The following is a 22201-nucleotide window of genomic DNA, read 5'->3' on the forward strand; positions in this document are numbered from 1 at the left end:
AAAACTCAGGGGCGTTTTTGCTTAACCATTTAGCAAAAGTAACTCATGCTGAAGGTAGATACAGTTCGATTCTGAAACTTTAAAATTCTCTGTAGTTGAGATTTACTTGTTGCTCCTTCATTAGAGAGCTCCCCATAGTTCCCAAGCAAAACTGACTCATAACAGTCACGATACTTTCTCCACGTCTTTCATGCAGCCCTGAGCCTTAGCCCAGCTCAGCAACTGCTCCAAGTCCTTTGATCGGACTGTTTCACCTCTCTTAGAGAGAATAAAAAGCCCATTCGCTTTTGTAAAAAGCAGGTAAGTAACCAGTGCGCTACCGGTTTATCCATGGTGCACTGCATCTCCGTATCCCACCGCCTGCCGAGATATGTTAGCCCATTTTGGGTGACCAACCGATACAGCAGAGGTTGCGCCCCTGGACAAACACACCTCACTGGGAGAAGGCGGGGGTGGAGGCAAAGGAGGGGGTAAATCTTCATTACCCTCTCCTGGGGGAAACAAAGCGGATTCGGACTCAGGGTCCCCTGCAACAGCAGTAACAGGAGCAGAGGGGGACAATACTATCCATATTTTTCACCGAAACAGGTATACCTAAGGAAGGGTACGGCCGATCCTGAGTACCCCCCTGCGCCACAGGTGTTGCTAAGCCCAGCTGCTTAGCTGCTTGATCTGCAACATCCTGTTCCACCTTGTGGCGCTTAATACAATTACTAACTTCTCGCCACGGTTTCATTAATTTCTTTGCCTCTTTACGATCATTAATCACATGATCCCATACCCATAGCATATTGCCCATCTTTCGCCACTCCTCAACATTTAACAATGTCCCGGTGTACAAAAATGCACCCACTGAATCCTGCTTTTCTAAGAAGCATAACGAAAGCAACTGCTTTTCTAAAAAGCGCAATAAAAGCTGTTGGGCTACCTCCCGCTCCATCCTCGCGTCGTAATCCAGTGACCGCCGAAGAGAGGGGAACCGCGTCGGCCGACGACTTTAACCGCCCCTGGATCCGCTACCCCTGGCAAGCCAAAAAGGCTTCTCCGCTGCCAACAATGCAACGGAGGAAAATGCGGTCCGTCACCACACGCCACCCAGGTAGGGTCCCTACTTATTCAACCACCATAAAGGCTACTCATTGGTCCCTGTTCGGGCGCCAAGTGTTGGGAAACTCCCCACGTTTCCCACAGGGCTACCCTCCTGTAGCGCGGGAAGCTTGACACTCAATATGAGTTCATGCAGCTTCAACTTTATTGTAGCAACACACCATCTTATATAGCATATATGCTTCCAGGGATACAGGGTCCAGGGATACAAGCTCTATGCAACGCACACGCTAACAAATCGTCGCCCGAGTAATCTCCATATATGGGATATGTTGTTAACTACAACACTACGGATACAGAATACTATGGATATGCTGAAATATACTAGAACACACTGGAAACACCACATTCCACATATCTAGGGATTACATCATTACATCATAAATCATTAGTAAATCAGTAGCTACGTGCTGCCGAGCAAGCTGCTTTCCAACAAACATCAATATGTTTGGGACATATTTGTGCACCCTAATACTAACTTGACAAAACGTATTGCTTTTTACCACAGACCTACTATTTTAATGGTAGGGAAACAAACATTTTGCCCTCTAATTCCTTCCACCTCAGTAAGTTTTCCAAAGAGCATGCAGCTTCACAGCACAAGGTAAAATTACATTTGAAGAGAGCCTCTTAAAAAATTTATTATTACAACATATGCTATACTGCTGGTTTGTATGAAGGGAGAATGAGAGTTTTTTCTCAAATAAAAAGGTATCTGGACCATGATTATGCCCTAAATCTAAGCTTTCCATTGCCAATGGAAATCATATTTATGATTTTGCCTCTTCCAGATGGAATTAATGCTGGGCAGGTTATCCTGCAGCCTAGTATCCTGAGATGAGTTCAATTTCACAGGTAAAATAAATGTACTTTCCATTACGAAATGTACTTGAATGTTGACTGACTATGAATACAGTGAACTTATACACTTCATCATCAGTATTTTCTTCCCACAGTGTGTCCCTGGGTATAGATTTTCCTTTCCAAGAAGAAGAACAGTTCTGAAATTTATACCTTTGACAATTAAATGCATGTGTGATTCCCAAGATACTGTCAGAGACAGGTTGTAAATGATGTGAAAAACACATGGTACATCACTGAGTATCTCAGTATCTTCAGTAATTGTCTCCTCATATTTCCAAGAGGTTTACATTAAATCTTGTAACCCATCCTTGTCAATTTTGCTAGGTGAAAAATGTCAGCTCCAGATTGCACTGTATAGCATGTAGCATGAGTTCTGTCTACCATCTAAAGTGATTTATTACTCTTGTCAAAAACACAGTTCTAGAGCAGGGGGAGTATGGCTATATTTTGGAACTGAAGATAAATGTTTGTTCCAACCATTTATTTGTTTGATGTCCTGGTAAAAGACTCAACATACTTTATTATATTTTTTTCTTAAAGTTTCTTTCTAAAGATAGGCTTATTTAGCAATACTTCTACATATCAATAAGTAGTTACATTGTAGTAAGTTTGAATTACTTTAGGATTCAAAATACAATGTCTTCATGAAGAAATACAGTGTTTTATCTTTAGTAAGAAGAACTGAATATATTCTGATTTCCTGCATATCAACCTACATCCTAGCGTACATCTTTCCACTGATTGCCAATTTATTTTTTTTTAACTCCTTTTTCCACTCACAAGAACATTAACCAATAAAAGGGCAGTTAACTGTCCTTCAATCAGAGTGCTTCATACCCCATACTTCATTTACAGTGACCTAAAAATAATATTTACACAGATTAAGAAGTGAAAAAACATCAAGATAATTCAGTTCTTTCTGAATGTAAGTATATTTAGTTAAAGTCTGTACCAGAATTCTTACAATTCACTTTTTTGTTTCTCTTGGTTTTCAACTGTGCCTTTTCCTTGTCATTTATAATGGGAATACAGAACTGAATTTAAGTAAAATTTCACAGGTGAGGTTCTCTTGATGCCTAAATTAATTTGACTAGAAATAAATTATTTAATGAGCAGTATGTATGATTTAAGTAGAGATTTAGTAAAAACAAACAAACCAAAAAAAGAACAAAAAGCTAAACCTCAAGTTAATTAATTGCCTTGATTACAATGTAGCTTTTTAACACAGAAATTCCAGAGTCACTGTATACGCCATATTGCTTGCATCAAAACAGTAGCTAGAAAGACAGCTAGTTAGTACTATGTGCTGGGCTGTGCTTCAGCGAAGGGGTATAGTCTGCTACATGACTAGTACTCATCAAAAATACCTTCCTTTGGTATATATACCTGCTGACAATGATCTGAAGATTTTTTTAGTTTTTCTTGGATTGCATAAGTTTCTTCAGTCTCTAACTATAAAAGTTTGTTGCAGTTTTTGTGACAACTCTTCCTTTTTGCAATATATTTTTTAAAAAGAATTGACCAAATGAGTATTTGGTCTTCCATCAATGGCTCAACAGTGCTTGGAGTCAAGGGCAGAATTCCTTATGTCCCTAGTTTATTGCAGTTCTTCACTGTTTAGGTAGAATTGCATAAAATCATTTCACCGCAGCATCATGTAAAACAATCATATTCCATAGATCATCATAAGAACACAAGATAGAAACACAGTCTCACTGAGTAAAAGTCTATCAAAAGCATTTTCTTTTGACTATGGCTAAAAATGAATGTGTAGACAAGAATAATATAACAGATCAAGTATACACTACCCTTAAAAGTCTCCTAGCTTTTAAAATTTTCCAGTTAAGGCCTACCTGACTCAATTTCTATGTATTTGGTAACTTGCTGAACCTCTCCCTCAGCCACAGCCAGTTCTACAGCATCTTGCAACAAGGAGGTCCACAGCTCAAGAATCCTGATTTGGCACCTTCTTTGGTAGAGGTGTTTCCCACTGTGTTTCCTGCCTCTTGTATCCACTCTCTACTCTGGAAAGGAGAATCAATAAACGTTCTCTTCCCATGACACTTGCAATTTTTGAAGACCTCTGTTCTCTTACTTCTCATATTTTTTCTGGAATGAAATTTGTTTCTTGGTGTCTAATACAGAAGTCATTACATGCTTGCCGCCTTTGTTTGACAGCTTTCTCCTTATACTACATTACAAGTGCAGCTTGCAAACAGAATAGTCAAATTGATTTCATAACACATTTACTCTTTCTCACGATACTTTTGTTTACCTGCTGCCTGATTCTGAGCAGCTCCAGAGAGCTGGTTGAACCTCTTAAGATTTCAGAGTTATGGTTTTCATCAGTGTCTTGGTTATCACTTACTCCTTATTTCTTGTGTACCTGTATGTCTTTTAATTTTTACACTGGAGTTGTAAGCCAGGTATTCCCGCATTCCAGATATCTATTTATATTTACATTCCATATATGAAATACTCCAGGATTCCTCTTATATGTAGATTTTAAGAACACTTTGAAAATATAAGAATTGTTGTTGCAATTTATCAAGTTGATTTATTCAGAAAAATCAACATTATTGAAAGTTTAATCAGAGATTATGCAGCTACTTTCAATAGGTAGAATTATATGATTTATCTCATAACTATTTGGTTTTGATATCTGGGTAGTTACGCTTTTGGATGGTAAGTGGCCTTTGACAAGCATGCAACATTAGCTCCCAGACTAAGTGCTTTTTTTCCGGAAGAATAATGCAGGATATTTGATTCATATATATGTAGAGTAAAATTAGCTTTAAATTTTTCATGATGGGTTAAGTTTGTCTTTCAGTCTCACAGATCAGCTATAAATGCTTCATTGCATGCACAACATGCTTCCTGCAAGACAAGAAAGTTAGGAAAAGAAGACCAGAAACTAAATTTGCTGATTGACTGAGACTCACATTTCCTCAGAGCAACAGGGTCAGACTTACGTATGCAACAAAAATCTCATTAAAGTGATATCTTTGGCCACTACAAAATGACTTTTTTGTGTGTGAAGGAGAAAGAGGAGTTCTGATGTTGTGCATGTAAAAATCAGAAAATATAGTGATTGCAAATGTTTTTGGAAATTGAAAATAAATAATCAAACCAATTAGGAAAAACAAACAAAATTAAACTGTTTGAGTTTGGAATTTGTTTCCATTTGGAGAAGGAAAGCTTTGAACTGCAGTTACTTCCTTACAGAAAATGTATTATTTCTGATATCATACAACTTCTCTTGGTGATGCTCCACAGTGTAGCTTGTGCAACGGCTACATTACGCTGCAGTTCTGTGAGCCTTTGACAGCACAATATAGAAAATAGTCTACAAAACTACTGTAGAAAATACACATGTGAGGAACAAGTGAAAATAATGGTACTGAACAAATATATAAATGTTACTCTTGACTGAAACTTTTCTACACATGATGATCTACAGATTGTCTTCAAAAGAATTTTCAAAAACCTAAAGAATAGAATGGTTGAGAACTCTGCAATATAACACCAGGAATAGCAGCCTAGACTATACTGGAAGATTTTGGTGCTTCTGGCAATTAGCGTTCTACTAAAGGTTGAAAAAAACCTGAAATTGATATCAAGTGGTGATTTACATTAGATCAGGATTTCGTCATGAGTGATGCAAGTTGCCAGGTACTGACTTGCAAACAGAAAACTAAAATCTTTTTCAGGAACTGCAGATTAGAGCAACCTGAGATCAGTTTTTTTATAGTTTAAACTTCAAATTAATTTGGCTTCTGTATATACAGCTTTCTTTGGAAAAAAAGGGGAGGTTTAGATTAGATATTCAGTAGAAATTAGGGTACTATACTGTACTCTTCTTCCAGCATTTTATATCATTACAGATTATCAAATGGAGAAGGCAGTTTCATGTATTGCTCTTCTATTCCTTGACAGAATTTCTAAATTATTTTGGAATGAAATAAAGAAGTGACACTTGACTTTGTCACTAGCTTGAGAAATATTGGTTTCCCTAATCTGTTTCTCTCCATTGTGAAAAACGAATACATAAAAATGATCTCTTTATTAAATTATTATTTTGATTGTGATGAATGTGCATGTTCAGTTCCTTTTCACAGCCTCTGTACATATCATGCTGAGAATGAAACCATGCTAACATGTATTTTTACATCCTTACTTGTCTCTTGCCCAGAAAAATTTTAAATGATCACAAGCTTTCAAAGTATGTAGCAGGGAGGAAAGAGCTCTCAGACTAAATGTGGTACCTCAGGTCACTGCCTTGCTGTGTGTTATTTCTAGAAAGTGAACATGTACGGCCATCTGCATCCCACAAGCTGGCTCACACATTATGCATTAACTGGCCAAGAGTAAACTTTGTGCATTTCATTAGTTTGGAATGTTGTAGTTTTGGTGCTGAAACGATTTACCAAACCACAGGTTTGAAAAAGAATGTATAACAAGTTAGGCTTAAATAATCTTCCTAGGGAAGAAAGAATGCTCAGTGCAGGCAGGAATAGAAAGGCAGCAGAGTATTATAGAAGAGGTCAGCTGTCATTTCAGACACCTAGACGGTGAATTTTCTGTCAAGAGTATGAATACAGGTGGCAGTGATGTTCATTACCTTTAGAGACGTAGCATAAAATTATATATCCAAACAGATTTGAATTCAAAGAAAATTCAAGGGCAAATTAGTAACCAAACTTTTTAACTGTGGTTGTTTCACTCTGATGGGCAGCTGAACTCCAGGACAACTGCCCTCTTACTCCCTCTCTTCCTTTCAAGAGATGGAGAAAATATGATGAAAAAGGGCTCAGGGGTTCAGATAAGGATAGGGAGATCACTGACCTATTACTATCATAGGCAAAAAAAGACTCAGCATATGGAGATTAATATAATTTATTGTCTATTACTAACTTATTACTAAAAAAAGTGAGAAAATAAAGCAACCTAAGCCTCCTTCTCCCTGTCCACCTTCTCCTACCTCCTTCCAAGTAGCACAGGGTGACAGGCAATTTCTGCCACTCCTTTATGGTCATTCTCTTCCCCAACTCCAGTGTGGGGTCACTCTCAAGAAATGCTGTCCTTCCTGAACTGATTCTATATGGGCTTCCTTCACACTGCAATTCAAGAATTACTCCGACATGGACCTGTACCAGAGGGCTCATCCTTCAGGACAGACTGTATCAGCATGTGTGCCCCATGGGCAGCATCTCCCCAAGACCTCCTGCCCCACTGTGGGCTCCTCTGCAGAGGCTGCAGCTTCAGCCCTGGGCCTGCTTCTGCTGGGGCTTTCCATGGGCTGTGGCCTCTTTCAGACCACATCCACTGCTGCATTGTGGGCTCCTCCATGGCTGCACGTGGAGATTTGTGTGGTGCCCATGGGCTGCAGGGGAACAGTCTGCTCCACCATGAGCCTCTCCTGGGCTGCAGGGAATGTCTGCTCTGTATTTGGAGTATCTCCTACCTTCTTTCTGCACTGACCTTAGTATCTACAACATTGTTTTTCTCTACATCTTCTCACTTCTCACTCCCTTTTTCCTTTCTTAAATCAGTTCTCACAGAGGCACAACCAGCGCAGCCCACTGGCTCAGATCTGGCTATCGGTGGGTCCCTTTTGGAGCAGCTGGAGCTGGCACTTATCTAACATGAAGCAGCTCCTCGACTACTCACAGAGGCCACTCCCGCAGCAGCATCCTGATAGCAAAGCCTTCTTCTTTATTCAATGGAAATAGATGTGATTCCACAAATACCATAAAATCCCTTCCTGTTATTTTCCACATCCCTTGTCAAGTTCTGTTCCATCTGTGCCTTGGCTATATTCAGTATTATCTCTTGCAGAATTATTGAAATTGTTGCTCTTAATGTATAAATGTTCTGAAATTCTTTTGTGTAGATTTCTCTTTCTATCTTTATTCCAGTAACTTTTCCATTTTTTAAAAGGAGAATTGAGTGCTCCAGAAAACTAGTAGATCATTGATCAGTTGCTCTGGAGAATGAAATCCTGTAATTATGTTCACAGAAGTGACACAGAGCTTCTGCACATTACCTGCTAGCAGGAGACAACTTTGCAACACCAGGACAAGATGTAGGGTTAAGAACATAAATCATTGGAAAACCTAGACATCTAGCTAAAGGCATGATAACCAAAAGAGCAGGTTAAATATCAATTCATTAAGTAGTCAAGCTTAGTTACCTGTGCTGAATGAAAGTAACTGATGTTTCATAGGTTTTACTTTCAGAGCAATTTTTATTTTGGGAATTGACAGAGAAAACAAGTGAATTTATGTATGTGGTTCTATTAGCTCCTTGTTTTTACTGTGTTTCATGATTAGTTTATATTCATCTATGTACCATATCCTTTCTATTTATAGGCCATATTAAACCAATTAGCAAGACTTTGCCAATAGTAATCATTACCAATATTTACTTATCTTATGCTCTATTTTTTACTGAAATTGTTGCTTTTTTCATTCTTCTGTTGCTTTGAATATAAACAAATAAAATAAATAAATAAATATTTGTACAATCCACTAATTTTTGTGGCACATAGGTGATACACTATTTGCTAAGTATCTATGTCAAAATGGTAAATGTGGGGAACCCAACACTGGGAAGTGAAAGATAAAGAAAATGTAAACATCATGGATGATTGTCTTTTCTTTTTTTCTATACTGGTAACAGCTACCACTACTTCTGAACATGTCATTAAAATTTCTGAAAATTGTTTGCTGTTCAGAAGCTCTTTTTACAGTCACCATTCAAACAACATAGACATGTAGGTACTTCTTCTGCCCAACAATGTCTAAAGTTTAAAAAGCCCAGAAAAATTATCTTCAAAGAGTAAAACCCTTCCAGAGGTGACACGGTTGTGTAACCAGTTGTTCAATTGTCCTTTTTATGCAGAATAACATTGGATTATTTTTTAGGCTTATTCAGTTTTGTCTCACTATTATATATTTGAAAACTTCTCCAGTGCACAGAAGAAAACAAAATCTAAAGATTTTTTTTCCCTTGAATGATTTGCAATGTTGATGTCATTTCTTGACCTTCTTGGTAGCTAAAATTGCCTTTATGTTCATGTAATTCCTATAAGCACAACTTCTTAAAAAACTAGTGATGTTTCTTGAACTATTATTTGAGTAAAATGTTTGGAATACATACATCATTTTTCAATCTTAAAAAAAAAAAAAAAAAAGATTTGCTGAACATAGTTGTTGAACTCATCCAAGCAAGAAAGTCAAGTAAGGTTCACGAGAAGGATGAACAGCACTTTTCTCAGATGTCAGATTTGTGATTTAAGAATAAACACTCTCTCAGATTTCCTGGAGCATTTTCAGCCAGTGCATCAAATTCCTAGCAGACTGCCAGCAAAATGCAGGGTACCAGCATGATTCAATACGTATTCAGACATAGAGTGCCTGCCCTCAGAACTCCTATACTTTCTAGAAAAAATGTTGATACACACAGATAGGCTCTAGAAATGCTCTGCTACGTAAGCTTTATATATGAGTTTTCAACATGTCTATTTTGATTTCCACATAAATATTTACGCAGCTGCAAAAATTATCAATAAGGACCTGCACTCATGAGCAGACCTCTATATAACACTGTTTTGCTGGCTCAGCAAAGTTATCTAATTCTGCATGGATTGGCAGATACCAATCTACTTAAAGGATCTCTACACAAACTTCTAAAAAAAAATGATAGCTGTGAAAAGAATGAAAAGTTAGGCCCATTGTCAATGGTTTACGGGCAGGTTCAGCCCAGTTCCATGACTAATGGGGCAGGGGGACCCATGGACCCATGCCCCAGGAAAATGGAAAAGGGTAGGGAGATGGGCCTAAAACAAAACAGCGGCGATGATCTGAGGACAAACAAACTAATTTACTAAATAAGATATCGGAATGCAAAATAACACAATATAATACAATATAATTGAAATTGAAGCTAATAAATCAAATAAAATGAGAGAGAGTGTCCAAAAACCAAAAGGCCTTACTCTAATGCTGGTGGCAAGAGGGCTAGGGAGATAGAAGCTACTGGGATGAGTGGGAGGGGAGCAAGAGAGCAAAAAGGGGACATCTCCTAATATGCAAACAGTATTATCTTTCCTTCTGAATGGAAAATGGTAACAGAACAGCAAACAGCCCTCTGGGAGATGTAGTTCTTCTTCCCTTCGAAGAAACAGCTACCCAGAACTATCCACGATCCACAGGACTGGAGCATTAACTCTTTAACTCCCATTGCACTACATGATGTTATGATGTGGAATACCGATAACCAAAAATCATAAAACCATGACACCCATTAATAAATGAGATCATGAAAAATTATGGAATTATAAATTATCAATTTTTTAGTAAAATAGTCTGTAAGGCAAACAAATAAACTAAAGAAAAGAAAAAAATATCCAGACACAATAGAGTAATGCAAAAGTAAGCATAAAGGTGACTGGATGACTCTACTAATTGGTGACCAGAACTCTGTGTTAATCAAAGCAAGCAGAATTATTCTACCCACAAAACTGGATCAGAAGAAACATTATTATTAAGAAATAGCAGTAATAGTAGTAGAAAGTTTTATATATATAGTCATTAATAAGTTATGCTTTGAAATAATGGGATAGAAGAAATAATCTTAAATAATGATTTCCATATTGATTAAAGTATTTCACAGAATGATTCTGGAAATTTTAACAAAAAAAAAAATATATCAAAACACATACTAATCTAAGCTACCTGTGAGCACTGGGAATTGTTTTGAAGAAAAGTTGTTACTAGCCTTTTTGCTCATGAGTAAGAGTTAAAATTAGGCTCTCACAGAACTTGAACAAGGGACAGTAATGATTTCTTTGAACATAAAAAATGCATGTATGTCAATGGCAGCAGTTAAGGACCATGTTGTTCTTTTACAGCAGACTTGTACTCTGAGTAATAATAAGTGACTCATTTATTATACTAAACTTGTGCACTGCATTTTGATAAGTTCTATGAAAAAAAATAGAAGTAGCTGGTGTATTTACTGTATAATTAATCTAACATATGTGCATAAATTTATATATATAAACTAAGGGGAGATTCTAAAGTGTCTTTTCTTATAAAAATTGAAAAAGTGCCTACATAGGATATGAAAGAAGTTTCTGACCATAGTTCAGTAAATTAAGCTGGTTTGAAACACTGAATGTGTAATAGTTAACTATAAGCTTCAGTTCGTGGACTAGATAATTTATTGCACAATGCATCTCTCTAATGAGGGACATCCAGGTATATTTCATTTAGGGAAATTAGATATACAATGGCAATCAAATTTAGTTTTGCTGTAAGGCAGCCTTTCGAATTACAAAAAAACCAAGTCAGTTTGTTTTATATCAAATAATACAGAACATAGAATCCAAGAGAATTGACATCCCAAGTTGTCTTTCAAATTGGTAAGATATGAAAAAAAAGGTAAAGGTAAGTTTTTAACATGTGAAGCATACTTTTGCATTCCAAGTGACTAAGTTAATCTATTTTTATCTAAATAATCTAAGAGACATACCATCAAACAATATCTCTTCATACATTCATTTCAGCATGCAAGTTGTGAATAGAATATATGCTTGCAATTGTTTCATGTTTGATATAAATACTTATTGTCTAAAATGCTTAATTGTTTCATATTCATGCACATTATATTAATAACAGTCACTGTTTCTAGAATGTCTTAGTGCTGTGCAAAATACACAAAAGGGCAAGAAAAAGTTTACTAAGTGTAATTACAGAAATATATTTTAAATACATATGCAACAAAAAATGTTGATAGCTTGTTACTGTGAACTTCAAGTACATTTTTTGCTTAATCTTTTAAACTCTTCTAAATTTCAAAATAAAATTATTCTTAAACTAATCTGACCCAATACCCAATCTTGTATATATAAACAGCTTCATTTGTTAACAATACCTCAAATACAGTCAGCAGATCAATACACAGTAAATGCTGTTTCCATTAACTAATTCTGTCAAAATGGGGCTACAAAAGTGAACCATTTTCTACAACGCTTTAGTTTTTAGGCCGCATGTGCAGTGACATGGCTTTCAGTTTTATCTCTAGCAAAAATGTTCTAGTTACCAGTCTGAAGTATTCCCATCCAAACTAGCAATCTACTGTTCTTGAGAACATTTTGTTTCTTCTGTTGACAATTTATAGAGAAGAGCTAAACAGCTCATTTTCCAGTTGCAGCTATTTTTTGTAAATGAAATGTAAATTTACCATATAATGGTAAATGCTTTTGCTTTTGTTCTGAGTTGCAGAGAGATGATGTCAATCTGGTTGTAATCGATTCCATTAAACTCTGAAAATAATTATAACCTTTATTTATTGACAGAAAATATAAAATAATGATTTTCACGAGGAAGTTGGAGGCTGAGAATTCCAAGACAGAGGCAGATATCTCCTGGAAATATCTACAAGTCTGAGCTTGAAGAGGAAGAGGATAATGGCATTTCTTCCAAAAACATCTTTTATTTTTTGCATCAAGGAGGCTAGAAGAGGTTGAGCATTGCGATACTCATTATTTTAGCGCTATTGCTTTTAGTCAACTGATCTTTTTTTTTTACTTAACAATGCCTTCTATACCCAACAGAAATGAAGATTTCCTGAAATAGATTACAAGAGACTCCACTAGCTAGAGCTGAGGTCAAGTTCCACTCTACACTTAACTCCGGACTCAAGTCAGAACATGAAACAAAGAAGTGAAGAATTACATTATAAATGGATGATTTTGCTTTAGTTGTTTTGTAAGTAGATTTTTTTTTATGTGAATTAGTAGAAGCATAATCAAAACTGGAAGGATAGTTGTGTTATAACTCATATCTTTCATTCAAATTACTATCTTCACTTTCTGGTGATACTGGCAACCTGGATGCATTGAAATGTGTGATATTTGATATTTTAGGGAAATAAATAGATTATAAATTTAGATAATAAATTTGCTCCAACTAAAGGGAGCAACTAAATTAATTACAACTAAACTTGTAATTGTGCTGCGTTAATGTTGAAAAGAGTCAATACCTAAAGAAATAACTGCAACCTCAGGAGTTTTTTGCTTATTTTGTTGTTGTCATTGTTTCTTTCTCAGTTGTAAAAAGAGTGATGGCTGGTAGCTGGAATCAGCACTTAAAGCAGTCCTTGAGCTGAATTTGAAGTTATTTTAGCTATTCCCAAGACCTTTGTTAGGTAGGTGCTAATTTTAAGATTTTGGATGCAATTAAGATCCAAATTTCTTTTATAAAGTTTGTTTATTATAAGAAGAACTAACATAGCAACCTTTTTTATTTTGGTTGTCTAAAATCTATTAGAAAAAGCTTACTGTCATGTATGGAAGGTAAGAAACAGCCGAGTCACACTACGGACCCAGTGAATACTCTGACGTTATTACATGTAGTAATGCATTCCTGGATGCCTAGAAATGGGAAAAATGTGTTATATGATCTAGGACAGTCTCTGACAAAGCAAATCATGTCACCGACACATTCCATTTTGAGATTAAGAGCTTTCTTCTTGTTTTAGATAATATATGGTCTCCAAATTTAAGTAGTAGCAGGTCCAGAAAAATATGGAGGCTTTGCTATCCTGCAACTGTTATGAATGCTGGTTACAGCACAACTAAAGGTTTGTTGGAAAGCAGCTTGCTCGGCAGCACGTAGTTACTGATTTACTAATGATTTATGATGTAATGATGTAATCCCTAGATACGTGGAATGTGGTGTTTCCAGTGTGTTCTAGTATATTTCAGCATATCCATACTATTCTGTATCCATAGTATTGTAGTTAACAACATATCCCATATATGGAGATTACTCGGGTAACGATATTGTTAGCGTGTGCGTTGCATAGAGCTTGTATCCCTGGACCCTGTATCCCTGGAAGCATATATGCTATATAAGATGGTGTGTTGCTACAATAAAGTTGAAGCTGCATGAACTCACATTGGGTGTCAAGCTTCCCGCGCTACAGGAGGGTAACCCTGGGGAACGTGGGGAGTTTCCCAACAAAGGTTATTAAAGTTGAATATTTTATAGTCAAGTAATTTTTTTCCTTTTACATTTTTTTTATCCTAATCAGGAAAATTATGTGTTTGAAAGTTAAAAAATGAGACATTTTGATATAATCTAAGCAGACTGATTCTTATCCCCATATGTGATATGCATTACATTAATACAGATGTTACTTATGCGCTTCTGCAGTGCTAAATCTGCACAGAAGATGACTCTTCCATATTGCCCTGGTTTTGGCTGAGATGGAGTTAATTTTCGTCATAGTGGCTGGTATGAGGCCGAATTTTGGATTTAGGAGAAAAACAGTGTTGATAACACACTGATATTTTAGTTGTTGCTTAGCAGTGCTTACACTAAGTCAATGAATTTTCAGTGTTTCACACTGCACTCCTAGCATGGAGTCTGGGGATAGACAACGAGCTGGGAGGAGAAAAACAGGGCTGCTGAGTCAAACTGGCCAAATGGATATTCCATACCATATGGCATCATGTGGAACAATAAAACGGAGTAGTATGCTGCAAGGGTGGCTGCTGATTTGGGATTGGCTGGGCATCAGTCAGAGTGCAGTGGGCAAATGCATTGTGCATCACTTGTTTTATATACTTATATAAAATATACATACACATATATAAAACATGTATGAATAATAATATATAATTATATACAATTATGTACAATATAAATATGTGATATTTTATATATAATGTGTGATAATACATTTCATTATATATTATATATATACTTACTATTATTATTATTAGCAATAGCAGTAGTAGTACTGGTATTTCTGTTTTTTTCCTTTCCTTTTCTGACTCCTCAAAATAGCTTTATTTCAACTTACAAGTTTAATCATTTTCCAATTCCCTATCCCACCATACTGGACAGGAGAAGTGAGCAAATGGCTGTGTGATGCTGAGCTGCCTACTGGGTTAAACCACAACACTTTCATATTAGAATATCTGGTTTCAGATCTGCACTTCAAATCATGTTCTTCTCCACTGTTTTAAGAAAACATTTGACTATTTTGAGTCTTCTTCTCCTAAAAACACTCTTGGATGTTGCCAAGTCGTCTTTTGATTTCTCTTTTTCTGTCATTTTGATTGAGCTAACAGAATTTATCTTTTCAGTCTTGTCAGTATTGCACGTTCCATCCTGTTTCTAACATTATTTTTTCAGATCTCTTAATCGTCTCTGAAGTTTTCCACATCCTTTTAAAAATGTAACTAATGCTAGAAATGTAACTGGATGTATTGAAGAATTGCTCTGCCAAACAGTAGTTGAATGCTGTTTTAAAATATTACCCATGGCTTTTGTATTTATAGAATCACAGAATCATAGAATCACCAAGGTTGGAAAAGAGATCCAAGTCCATCTAGTCCAACTGTCCACCTACCACCGTATTTCCCCACTAAACCATGCCCTTAGTATAACATCTAAATGTTTCTTGAGCACCTCCAGGGACTGGGACTCAACCACCTCCCTGGGCAGCCCATTCCAGCACCTGACCACTCTTTTGGAGAAGAAATTTTTCCTAATATCCAACCTGAACTTTCCCTGGTGCAACTTGAGGCCATTCCGTCTTGTCCTGTTGTAGTTATGTGGGCGAAGAGGACAATCCCCACCTTGTCACAATCTCCTTTCAGGGAACTGTAGAGAGCTGTGAAGTCTTCCCTGAGCCTCCTTTTCTTCAGACTAAACAATCCTAGTTCCCTCAGCTGCTTCTCATAAAATAATAAATAAATAAAATAGAGTGAGTCCTTTTTTTCTTTTTGCTACTACTTCATCTTAATCGTAGAATTACTGAATCACAGAATCATAGAATCGTGGAATGGTTTGGATTGGAAATTCCAGCACGCTGGTCAGGATGGCAGGGATACATTCCACTAGATCAGGTTGTTCCAACCTGGCCTTGAACACTTCCAGGGATGGGGCATCCTCAACTTCTGTGGGCAAGCTATGTCTCACTACTCTCATAATGGTATTTTTTTTCTTTATATCTTATCTAAGTCTACCCTCTTATACTTCAAAACCATTAGCCCTTGACCTTTCACTACACTCCCTGATAAAGAGCTTCTCTTCATCTTTCTAGTAGGGATCTTTTATGTATTGAAATGATGTATAAAGTGTCCCCAGAGCCTTCTTTTCACCAGGCTAAACAATCCAGGATTTCTCATTCTGTCTTGCTGATGAGGTGCTCCAGGCTCTCTGATCATCTTTGTGATATTTCTCCTGACCTGCTATACCAGGTCCATGTCTTTCTCATGCTGCAGACCCTAGAGATGAATACAGTACTTCATGTGGGGTTTTGTGAAAGCAGAGTAGAGAGGGAAATCATCCCCTATTGGCCTGCTAGCTACAAGTCTCTTGCAGCTCAAGGTATGGTTGGATTTCTGGACTGCAAACTCACATTGCCAACTCATGTCAAGCCTTTCATTCACCATTGCCAATTTCTCCTCCTCAAGGCTTTTCTGTTCATTCATTGCCCAGACTGTAATTTATGTTTGAGATTGCCCAGACTCAGGTACAGAGCATTTGGCTTTGCTGAACTTCATATTGTTCACATGGGCTTACCTCTCAAACCTGTCAAGATCTCTTTGAATGGCATCCCTTCCCTCTAGTACATCAATTGTACCGCTCAGCTTGGTGTTATTTGTGAACTTGATGAAGGTGCATTCAAGGCCACTATTTATGTCATTAAATAAGATATTAAACAGTGCAGACCCTTCAGGGATACCTCTCACTACAGACCTTTGTGTGGACATTGAACCTTTGCATGTGGCTATCCAGTCATTTTCTTATCCATCTCATAGTCCATCCATCAAATGCATGCCTCTCTCCAATTTAGAGGCAAGTTTGTTGTGGGGGACAATATTGAACGCCTTATGGAAGTCCTGATAGACATTGGTTGCTCTTCCCCTGTGTAGTGTGTCAGTCACTCCATTGTAGAAGTTAGTCAGGCTTGATTTGTCCTTGGTGTAGCAACATTGGCTTTTTCTAATCACCTCCCTGTCTTTGATGTATTTTGACATAGATTTCAAGAGGATCTATTCCATGATCTTACCAAGCGCTGACATGCCTGACTCGTAAGTTCTTCCCAGTGTAAACGTTATTGCCTTTTTAAAAATGAGTGTGATGTTTCCTTTTCTTCAGTCATTGGGGACTCTGCCTGACTGTCGTAACTTCTCAAATACAATGGAGAGTTGAGAACTACATCTGCTAATTTCCTCAGGACACCAGGGGATAAATGGGACTTTCAGAGAATGACAGATGACAGAAAGGACATGTCTCAGAATTCTTTTTGTTTTGTTTTTTTTTTTGTTTGTTTGTTTGTTTTTGACCAACTGTTGCTATCAGTTGGACAATGCAAACAAAGCATGACTGAGGACAAATACTGCTGTTGTCATTATTACCATTTTGTATGGCACATTCTGCCAGGTATATACGTATCTAAAAAATTAAATGAAAAGGTAAACATAAAATTTAGTTTTGACCTTTCATTAATCCAAATTCAAGGTGAAAAGTAATTTCTGAGAGAAAAATGTTTGTAGTATTGGTTTCACTTGGAGACAAATAGACAAAAGTAAATTCACCTGCATATCATACATAACTGTTAAGGCAGATGTAAACTGGAGAAAGGGGAAACCCTGTATAATTGTTAATTCTCCATCCACTGTTAAGACTGTTTACCTGCACTTTGGAACACCTATAAATTTTTTTTATTGGTGTCTTTTTTTATATCTTGATATGTAAGTAAAGTTTTTGAATCATTGCCTTTAGCTCTTACTTCTTGTACAACTGTCAGAATTCCATTCTAGACTGCAACATACGTATTAAGTTTTATGAAAATTAATTTTCCTTGAAAGACAGATGAGCTGACTAAAAAAATCCAATAACCTTCCAGAGTTTTTTATCATGTTGTTGAATTACAATGAATTGTTCTTAGAGCCTAAGAGAGTTATAGATTACAGACTGGATAGGGAAAAGGCATAAAACTCAATTATATTCTTAATAAATTCAAGCTTTACCTTGAAGGATATTGTTTTAACACACAAAATATTTCTTCTGGCTAGACTATTCAACATGACTTTAATTGAACATAGGCAAACAATGAATCATTCATATATTATATTCTCCTGCTGTTTTCTTGAACGATGGCTCAACCTAAAGCTGTGGTAAGGTTTTAAAAGGGAATAAACGGTTCTGAGAGCATGGTGCTCAACATTTTTTTTAAGAAATGGCTCGGACAGTATTTATGTTTGCTATATGAAAGCAAGTAAGCAAAACAGTTTAGCTATTTATGGCTACAGACAAAAAAGAAAAATACTTGGTTTGGATGAAATACAAGACTTTTTGTTTTACTCATAAAGGAGTTTGCATACAGAGTAATTGGGGTAGTTTAACACTGACTAATAGCTAAAGCCCAACACTTCACTCTCTGAGTCCCCCTCCTCAAAAGGCCAGGGGAAGAAAATATGAAGAAAATGCTTGCAGGTTGAAATAAGGACAGAGATCACTCACAAATTACTGTCATAGGCAAAACAGCATAAGTTAATGTAATTTATTGACAGTTAATAACAAACTAGAGCAGTAAGAACTAAAAGCAAATTAAAAACACTTTCCTCCCATCCACTTTCTTCTGGCCTCAAGTTGCACCAGGGGAGATTTAGGCTGGACATTAGAAAACACTATTTTTCTGAAAGAGTGGTCAGGTGCTGGAATGGGCTGCCCAGGGAGGTGGTTGAGTCACCGTCCCTGGAGGTGTTCAAGAAACATTTAGATATAGCATTGAGAGACACGGTTTAGTGGGGTTATTGGTGATAGGTGGATGGTTGGACTGGATGATCTTGTAGGTCTTTTCCAACCTAGGTAATTCTATGATTCTATGATTCTACCTCCTCCCCCTGAGTGGCACAGTGGAATGAGGGTTGTGGTCAGTTCATAATGCTTAATCACTGTCATTCCCATACTCTCACTCTATCCCTCTACATTATCATGGGGTTCCTTCTGTGGGATGCTGCCCTTTTTGAATTGATCAAATGTGGGCTCAAGACCACCTGCTCCACCATGGACTCCTTCACAGGCTGCAGTGAACTTCTGCTTGGTGCCTGGAGAACATCCTGCCCTCCTTCACTGACTTTGGTGTCTCCAGGGCTGCTTCTCTCATATTTTCTCACTCCTCTCTCTCAGTTACTTTGGTTCAGCGTCGTTTAGATTTTCTAAAATCTGATTTCACAAAGGCACAATCAGCTTCACTCCCTGGATAACCTTTGGCCAGCAGCAGATCCCTTTTGGAGCTGGCTGGAGCTGGCTTACGTCTAACATGGGGCAGCTTCTAGATCCTTCTTCCAGAGGCCATCCTTCCAGCCTCTCTGCTACCAAAACCTTTCCACCTAAATCCAATACAGCAATGCAGAATTTGTCTCTTCGATGTGCCCAATATTTGGATATTTATGCTTCATTTATACAGTTAAGTGTGGCTTTTCTGAAGTAATGGTATTTGCTTTGGGGTTACAAAGATTTTGTGGTTCTCAAGTCCTCCTCAAATGAGATCAGTTATAGGACAGGTTCTCCCTGACACCAGTAGAAGCAGATTCACAGTGATGGTCTTGATATCAGGAAGGGAAATATGCATTGGAAGGAGAAAGAAATACTACTTGTTGAAAAGATGGAGAGACAATAGTACATATTCATAGATATTTAGAACATATAGGGGTCACCTCTCAACTTTCATTCTGTTCAAAATCCTCTTGAGTTCCTAATGAAAAGAACAATTTAGTATTTTCTCTCCTGCATAGAAACTGAATGAAAAAATATCAAAACACCTTAAATAACACTTCAAAATGTTGTTCCTATATGTTTAGCTAGTTATTTAATACACATGTTCCCATATTTAGCATGTGTGTTTAGGAGTGTTTAGGAGAAACACTGCATTATCTATTTATTTGCTTGAAGGGGGAAAAGTTTGTTAAAACACCTTTTTTTGAAAAGCAAATCAGATCTTTTCTCCAAAATAAAGAAATGTTATGCAGGATTGAAAATGGTGAGCTGTAATTGTTGTAGCTATGCAACTGAATTAATAGGGAACTTGCGTAAGGATCTAGCTAACCGACTAATAAGAATATTGTAGAAAATCACTGTAGTGTTGTATGAAAACAGTCTTCATACAGAGAAATGACAAAATGTAACACCTAAGAAAGTTTCAAATGACTGCAAAATGTGATGCTGCTAATGATAAGAATATCAATGCATGTTTAATTTATGGATAAGGATTTAAAATTGAAGGAGGGATGCATGATATAAGAGAACAGGCAATAGAATATTGTGTAATACAACAAAGAAAACTTACTGAGGAGACTGATGGCTGATGTACTTTGAACTGGGCAGCTAGGTACCATAACTGCTTTTGTCAGTAGCTGCCAAGAGTCATGCTGCCAAGCTATCACATTGCCCCAGTAACCAAGGGAAGGAAGTCATCCATGGAAAGAATAAACAATGCAACAAGTTTGTCTGGGGCATGTAAAGAAAGGAGAGTTGCACCTGTGGGTTTTTAATTTTAAAATATTTTTACATATGTAAATCAGGAGATGCTGCAACACGCCCTACTGAGTTTGCCCAACTATTAATAATACATTTCTACTGGAAGATATTTTAAATGACCTGAAATAATGGTTTACCTCCTTCCTATGTTACTGTTGTGCAGTGAAAGTCTATAACTGCCCAAGTTTATACCTTAGTAATGTTTATAACTCTAAAAGCCAGGTTCTCATGTATTTTCATATATCAGTAATATTCCATCATATTTATAGTAAGGGAATTGATGTTAGGATAGAAATACTTTATCATCCTATCACTGAATTAAATAAGCATAAGGTTGTGCTTGAAAATCCATTATTCTTTCACTGCCAAGTCTCAGACTATGACAGAAGCCTATCCATATCACCAGTACGTAACCTGATGATGTTCAATGACAGTTTCAGATATAATTAAAAAAATCAAGCTTTCAGTGGCTATGATTAAACTAACTTCTCATGTGTAGCCCCATGCTAATGGAGATATATTAGAGGAACAGCTTGTAGAAATGTATGCTGTATCTACAGAACCAGTTGTTGCCAAGTGAAACAAAACCACAATTTAAAATTAATCTACATGCATCTGCCATAATTTTAATTTAAAGTTTGAAATAACGTAAATTTGGCTTCTTTAGACTTAAAAAACAAAAAGCTAATCTGTTGCCTGAGAAGGTACATGATAGACCATCTCTTCCTCAGTTTTCACTGATGAAATAATTTGGCATATTAAAATGTGAAAAGTCAGCACATTTTTCCTTCATACATCTATTATGTTTTATATTGTTGAGATATTTTATTTTAAGGGATACATAACACATGTTGACCTCATGAATACGAATGCCAATGAGATTCTTATTCCTTTTTTCTTTAAGTGATTTTCAAGGTCCACTTCCATATCTTTGATAAATAGAATCAGAATATATCGGGAACTGCAAATTTATTAGTTGACACTAGTTTTTACTCTTTGCACTATTGCACAGAAGTGAACAGGTGAAGATGTTGAACTTAGTACCTCTAGTAAGGTCCTCAGCAGGCTGTAAAAGAGACTTTTACAGCTGAGAAGTTAATCTAATCTTAGCCTAGCCTGGAATGCTATTTTCAACTTTCCAATAAAGTATTGCACCACTGGAATGCATCTCAGGTGAAACAATAGAATTTGCCAGTTCTATTTTAAACACCATCTGTGACGATTTTTTTGTGAATGCTGGCAGTATACTGACACTGCGTTACTAAAGTGAATGAGACCTGACACATGGAGAAGTCCCAAGATTCTGTTCCAGCCAATATATACATATTAGTCAGAATACTTTTTTCTTTGGGGTAGGTGACTGCTACTATTATGGCAATGTTGTAATCTACACTGGCATTTTAATACCTTGTAAGAAATTAATGGAAGAGGTCATGCTGAGCAATGATTCCTGCCATGGCTATATAAAATACCTGTATTTCTTTCCTGACTATTGGACTGTCAGAGGCACAAAGTTAGCATGGATCTGATTTTATTACCCTAAATTACTGGTGTATTATCCCTTAAAAGTTGAAATAAAAGAAATTTTGGAGAGGGAGAACTCTTGCTTAGAAAAGTATGTGTGAATATCATGTGGGCACTCTTTTAAATGTCAAATT

The 22201-nt window shown here is 36.7% G+C and overlaps 1 long non-coding RNA gene across 10 annotated transcripts in view; it reads left to right on the forward strand.

The window, feature by feature from the left end:
- LOC110394712 overlaps nucleotides 12345-22201 on the forward strand; it is a 30703-nt gene continuing 20846 nt past the window's right edge. For all 10 annotated transcript variants that reach the window (XR_002435819.1, XR_002435820.1, XR_002435822.1 and 7 more), the window contains exons 1-3: nucleotides 12345-12500; nucleotides 12593-14005; nucleotides 17038-17089. This is a non-coding gene — a long non-coding RNA (uncharacterized LOC110394712). The remainder of the gene's footprint in view (nucleotides 12501-12592; nucleotides 14006-17037; nucleotides 17090-22201) is intronic.

The sequence above is a fragment of the Numida meleagris genome, chromosome 2 (assembly GCF_002078875.1).
Source record: "Numida meleagris isolate 19003 breed g44 Domestic line chromosome 2, NumMel1.0, whole genome shotgun sequence".
Classification (NCBI taxonomy): Eukaryota; Metazoa; Chordata; class Aves; order Galliformes; family Numididae; genus Numida; species Numida meleagris.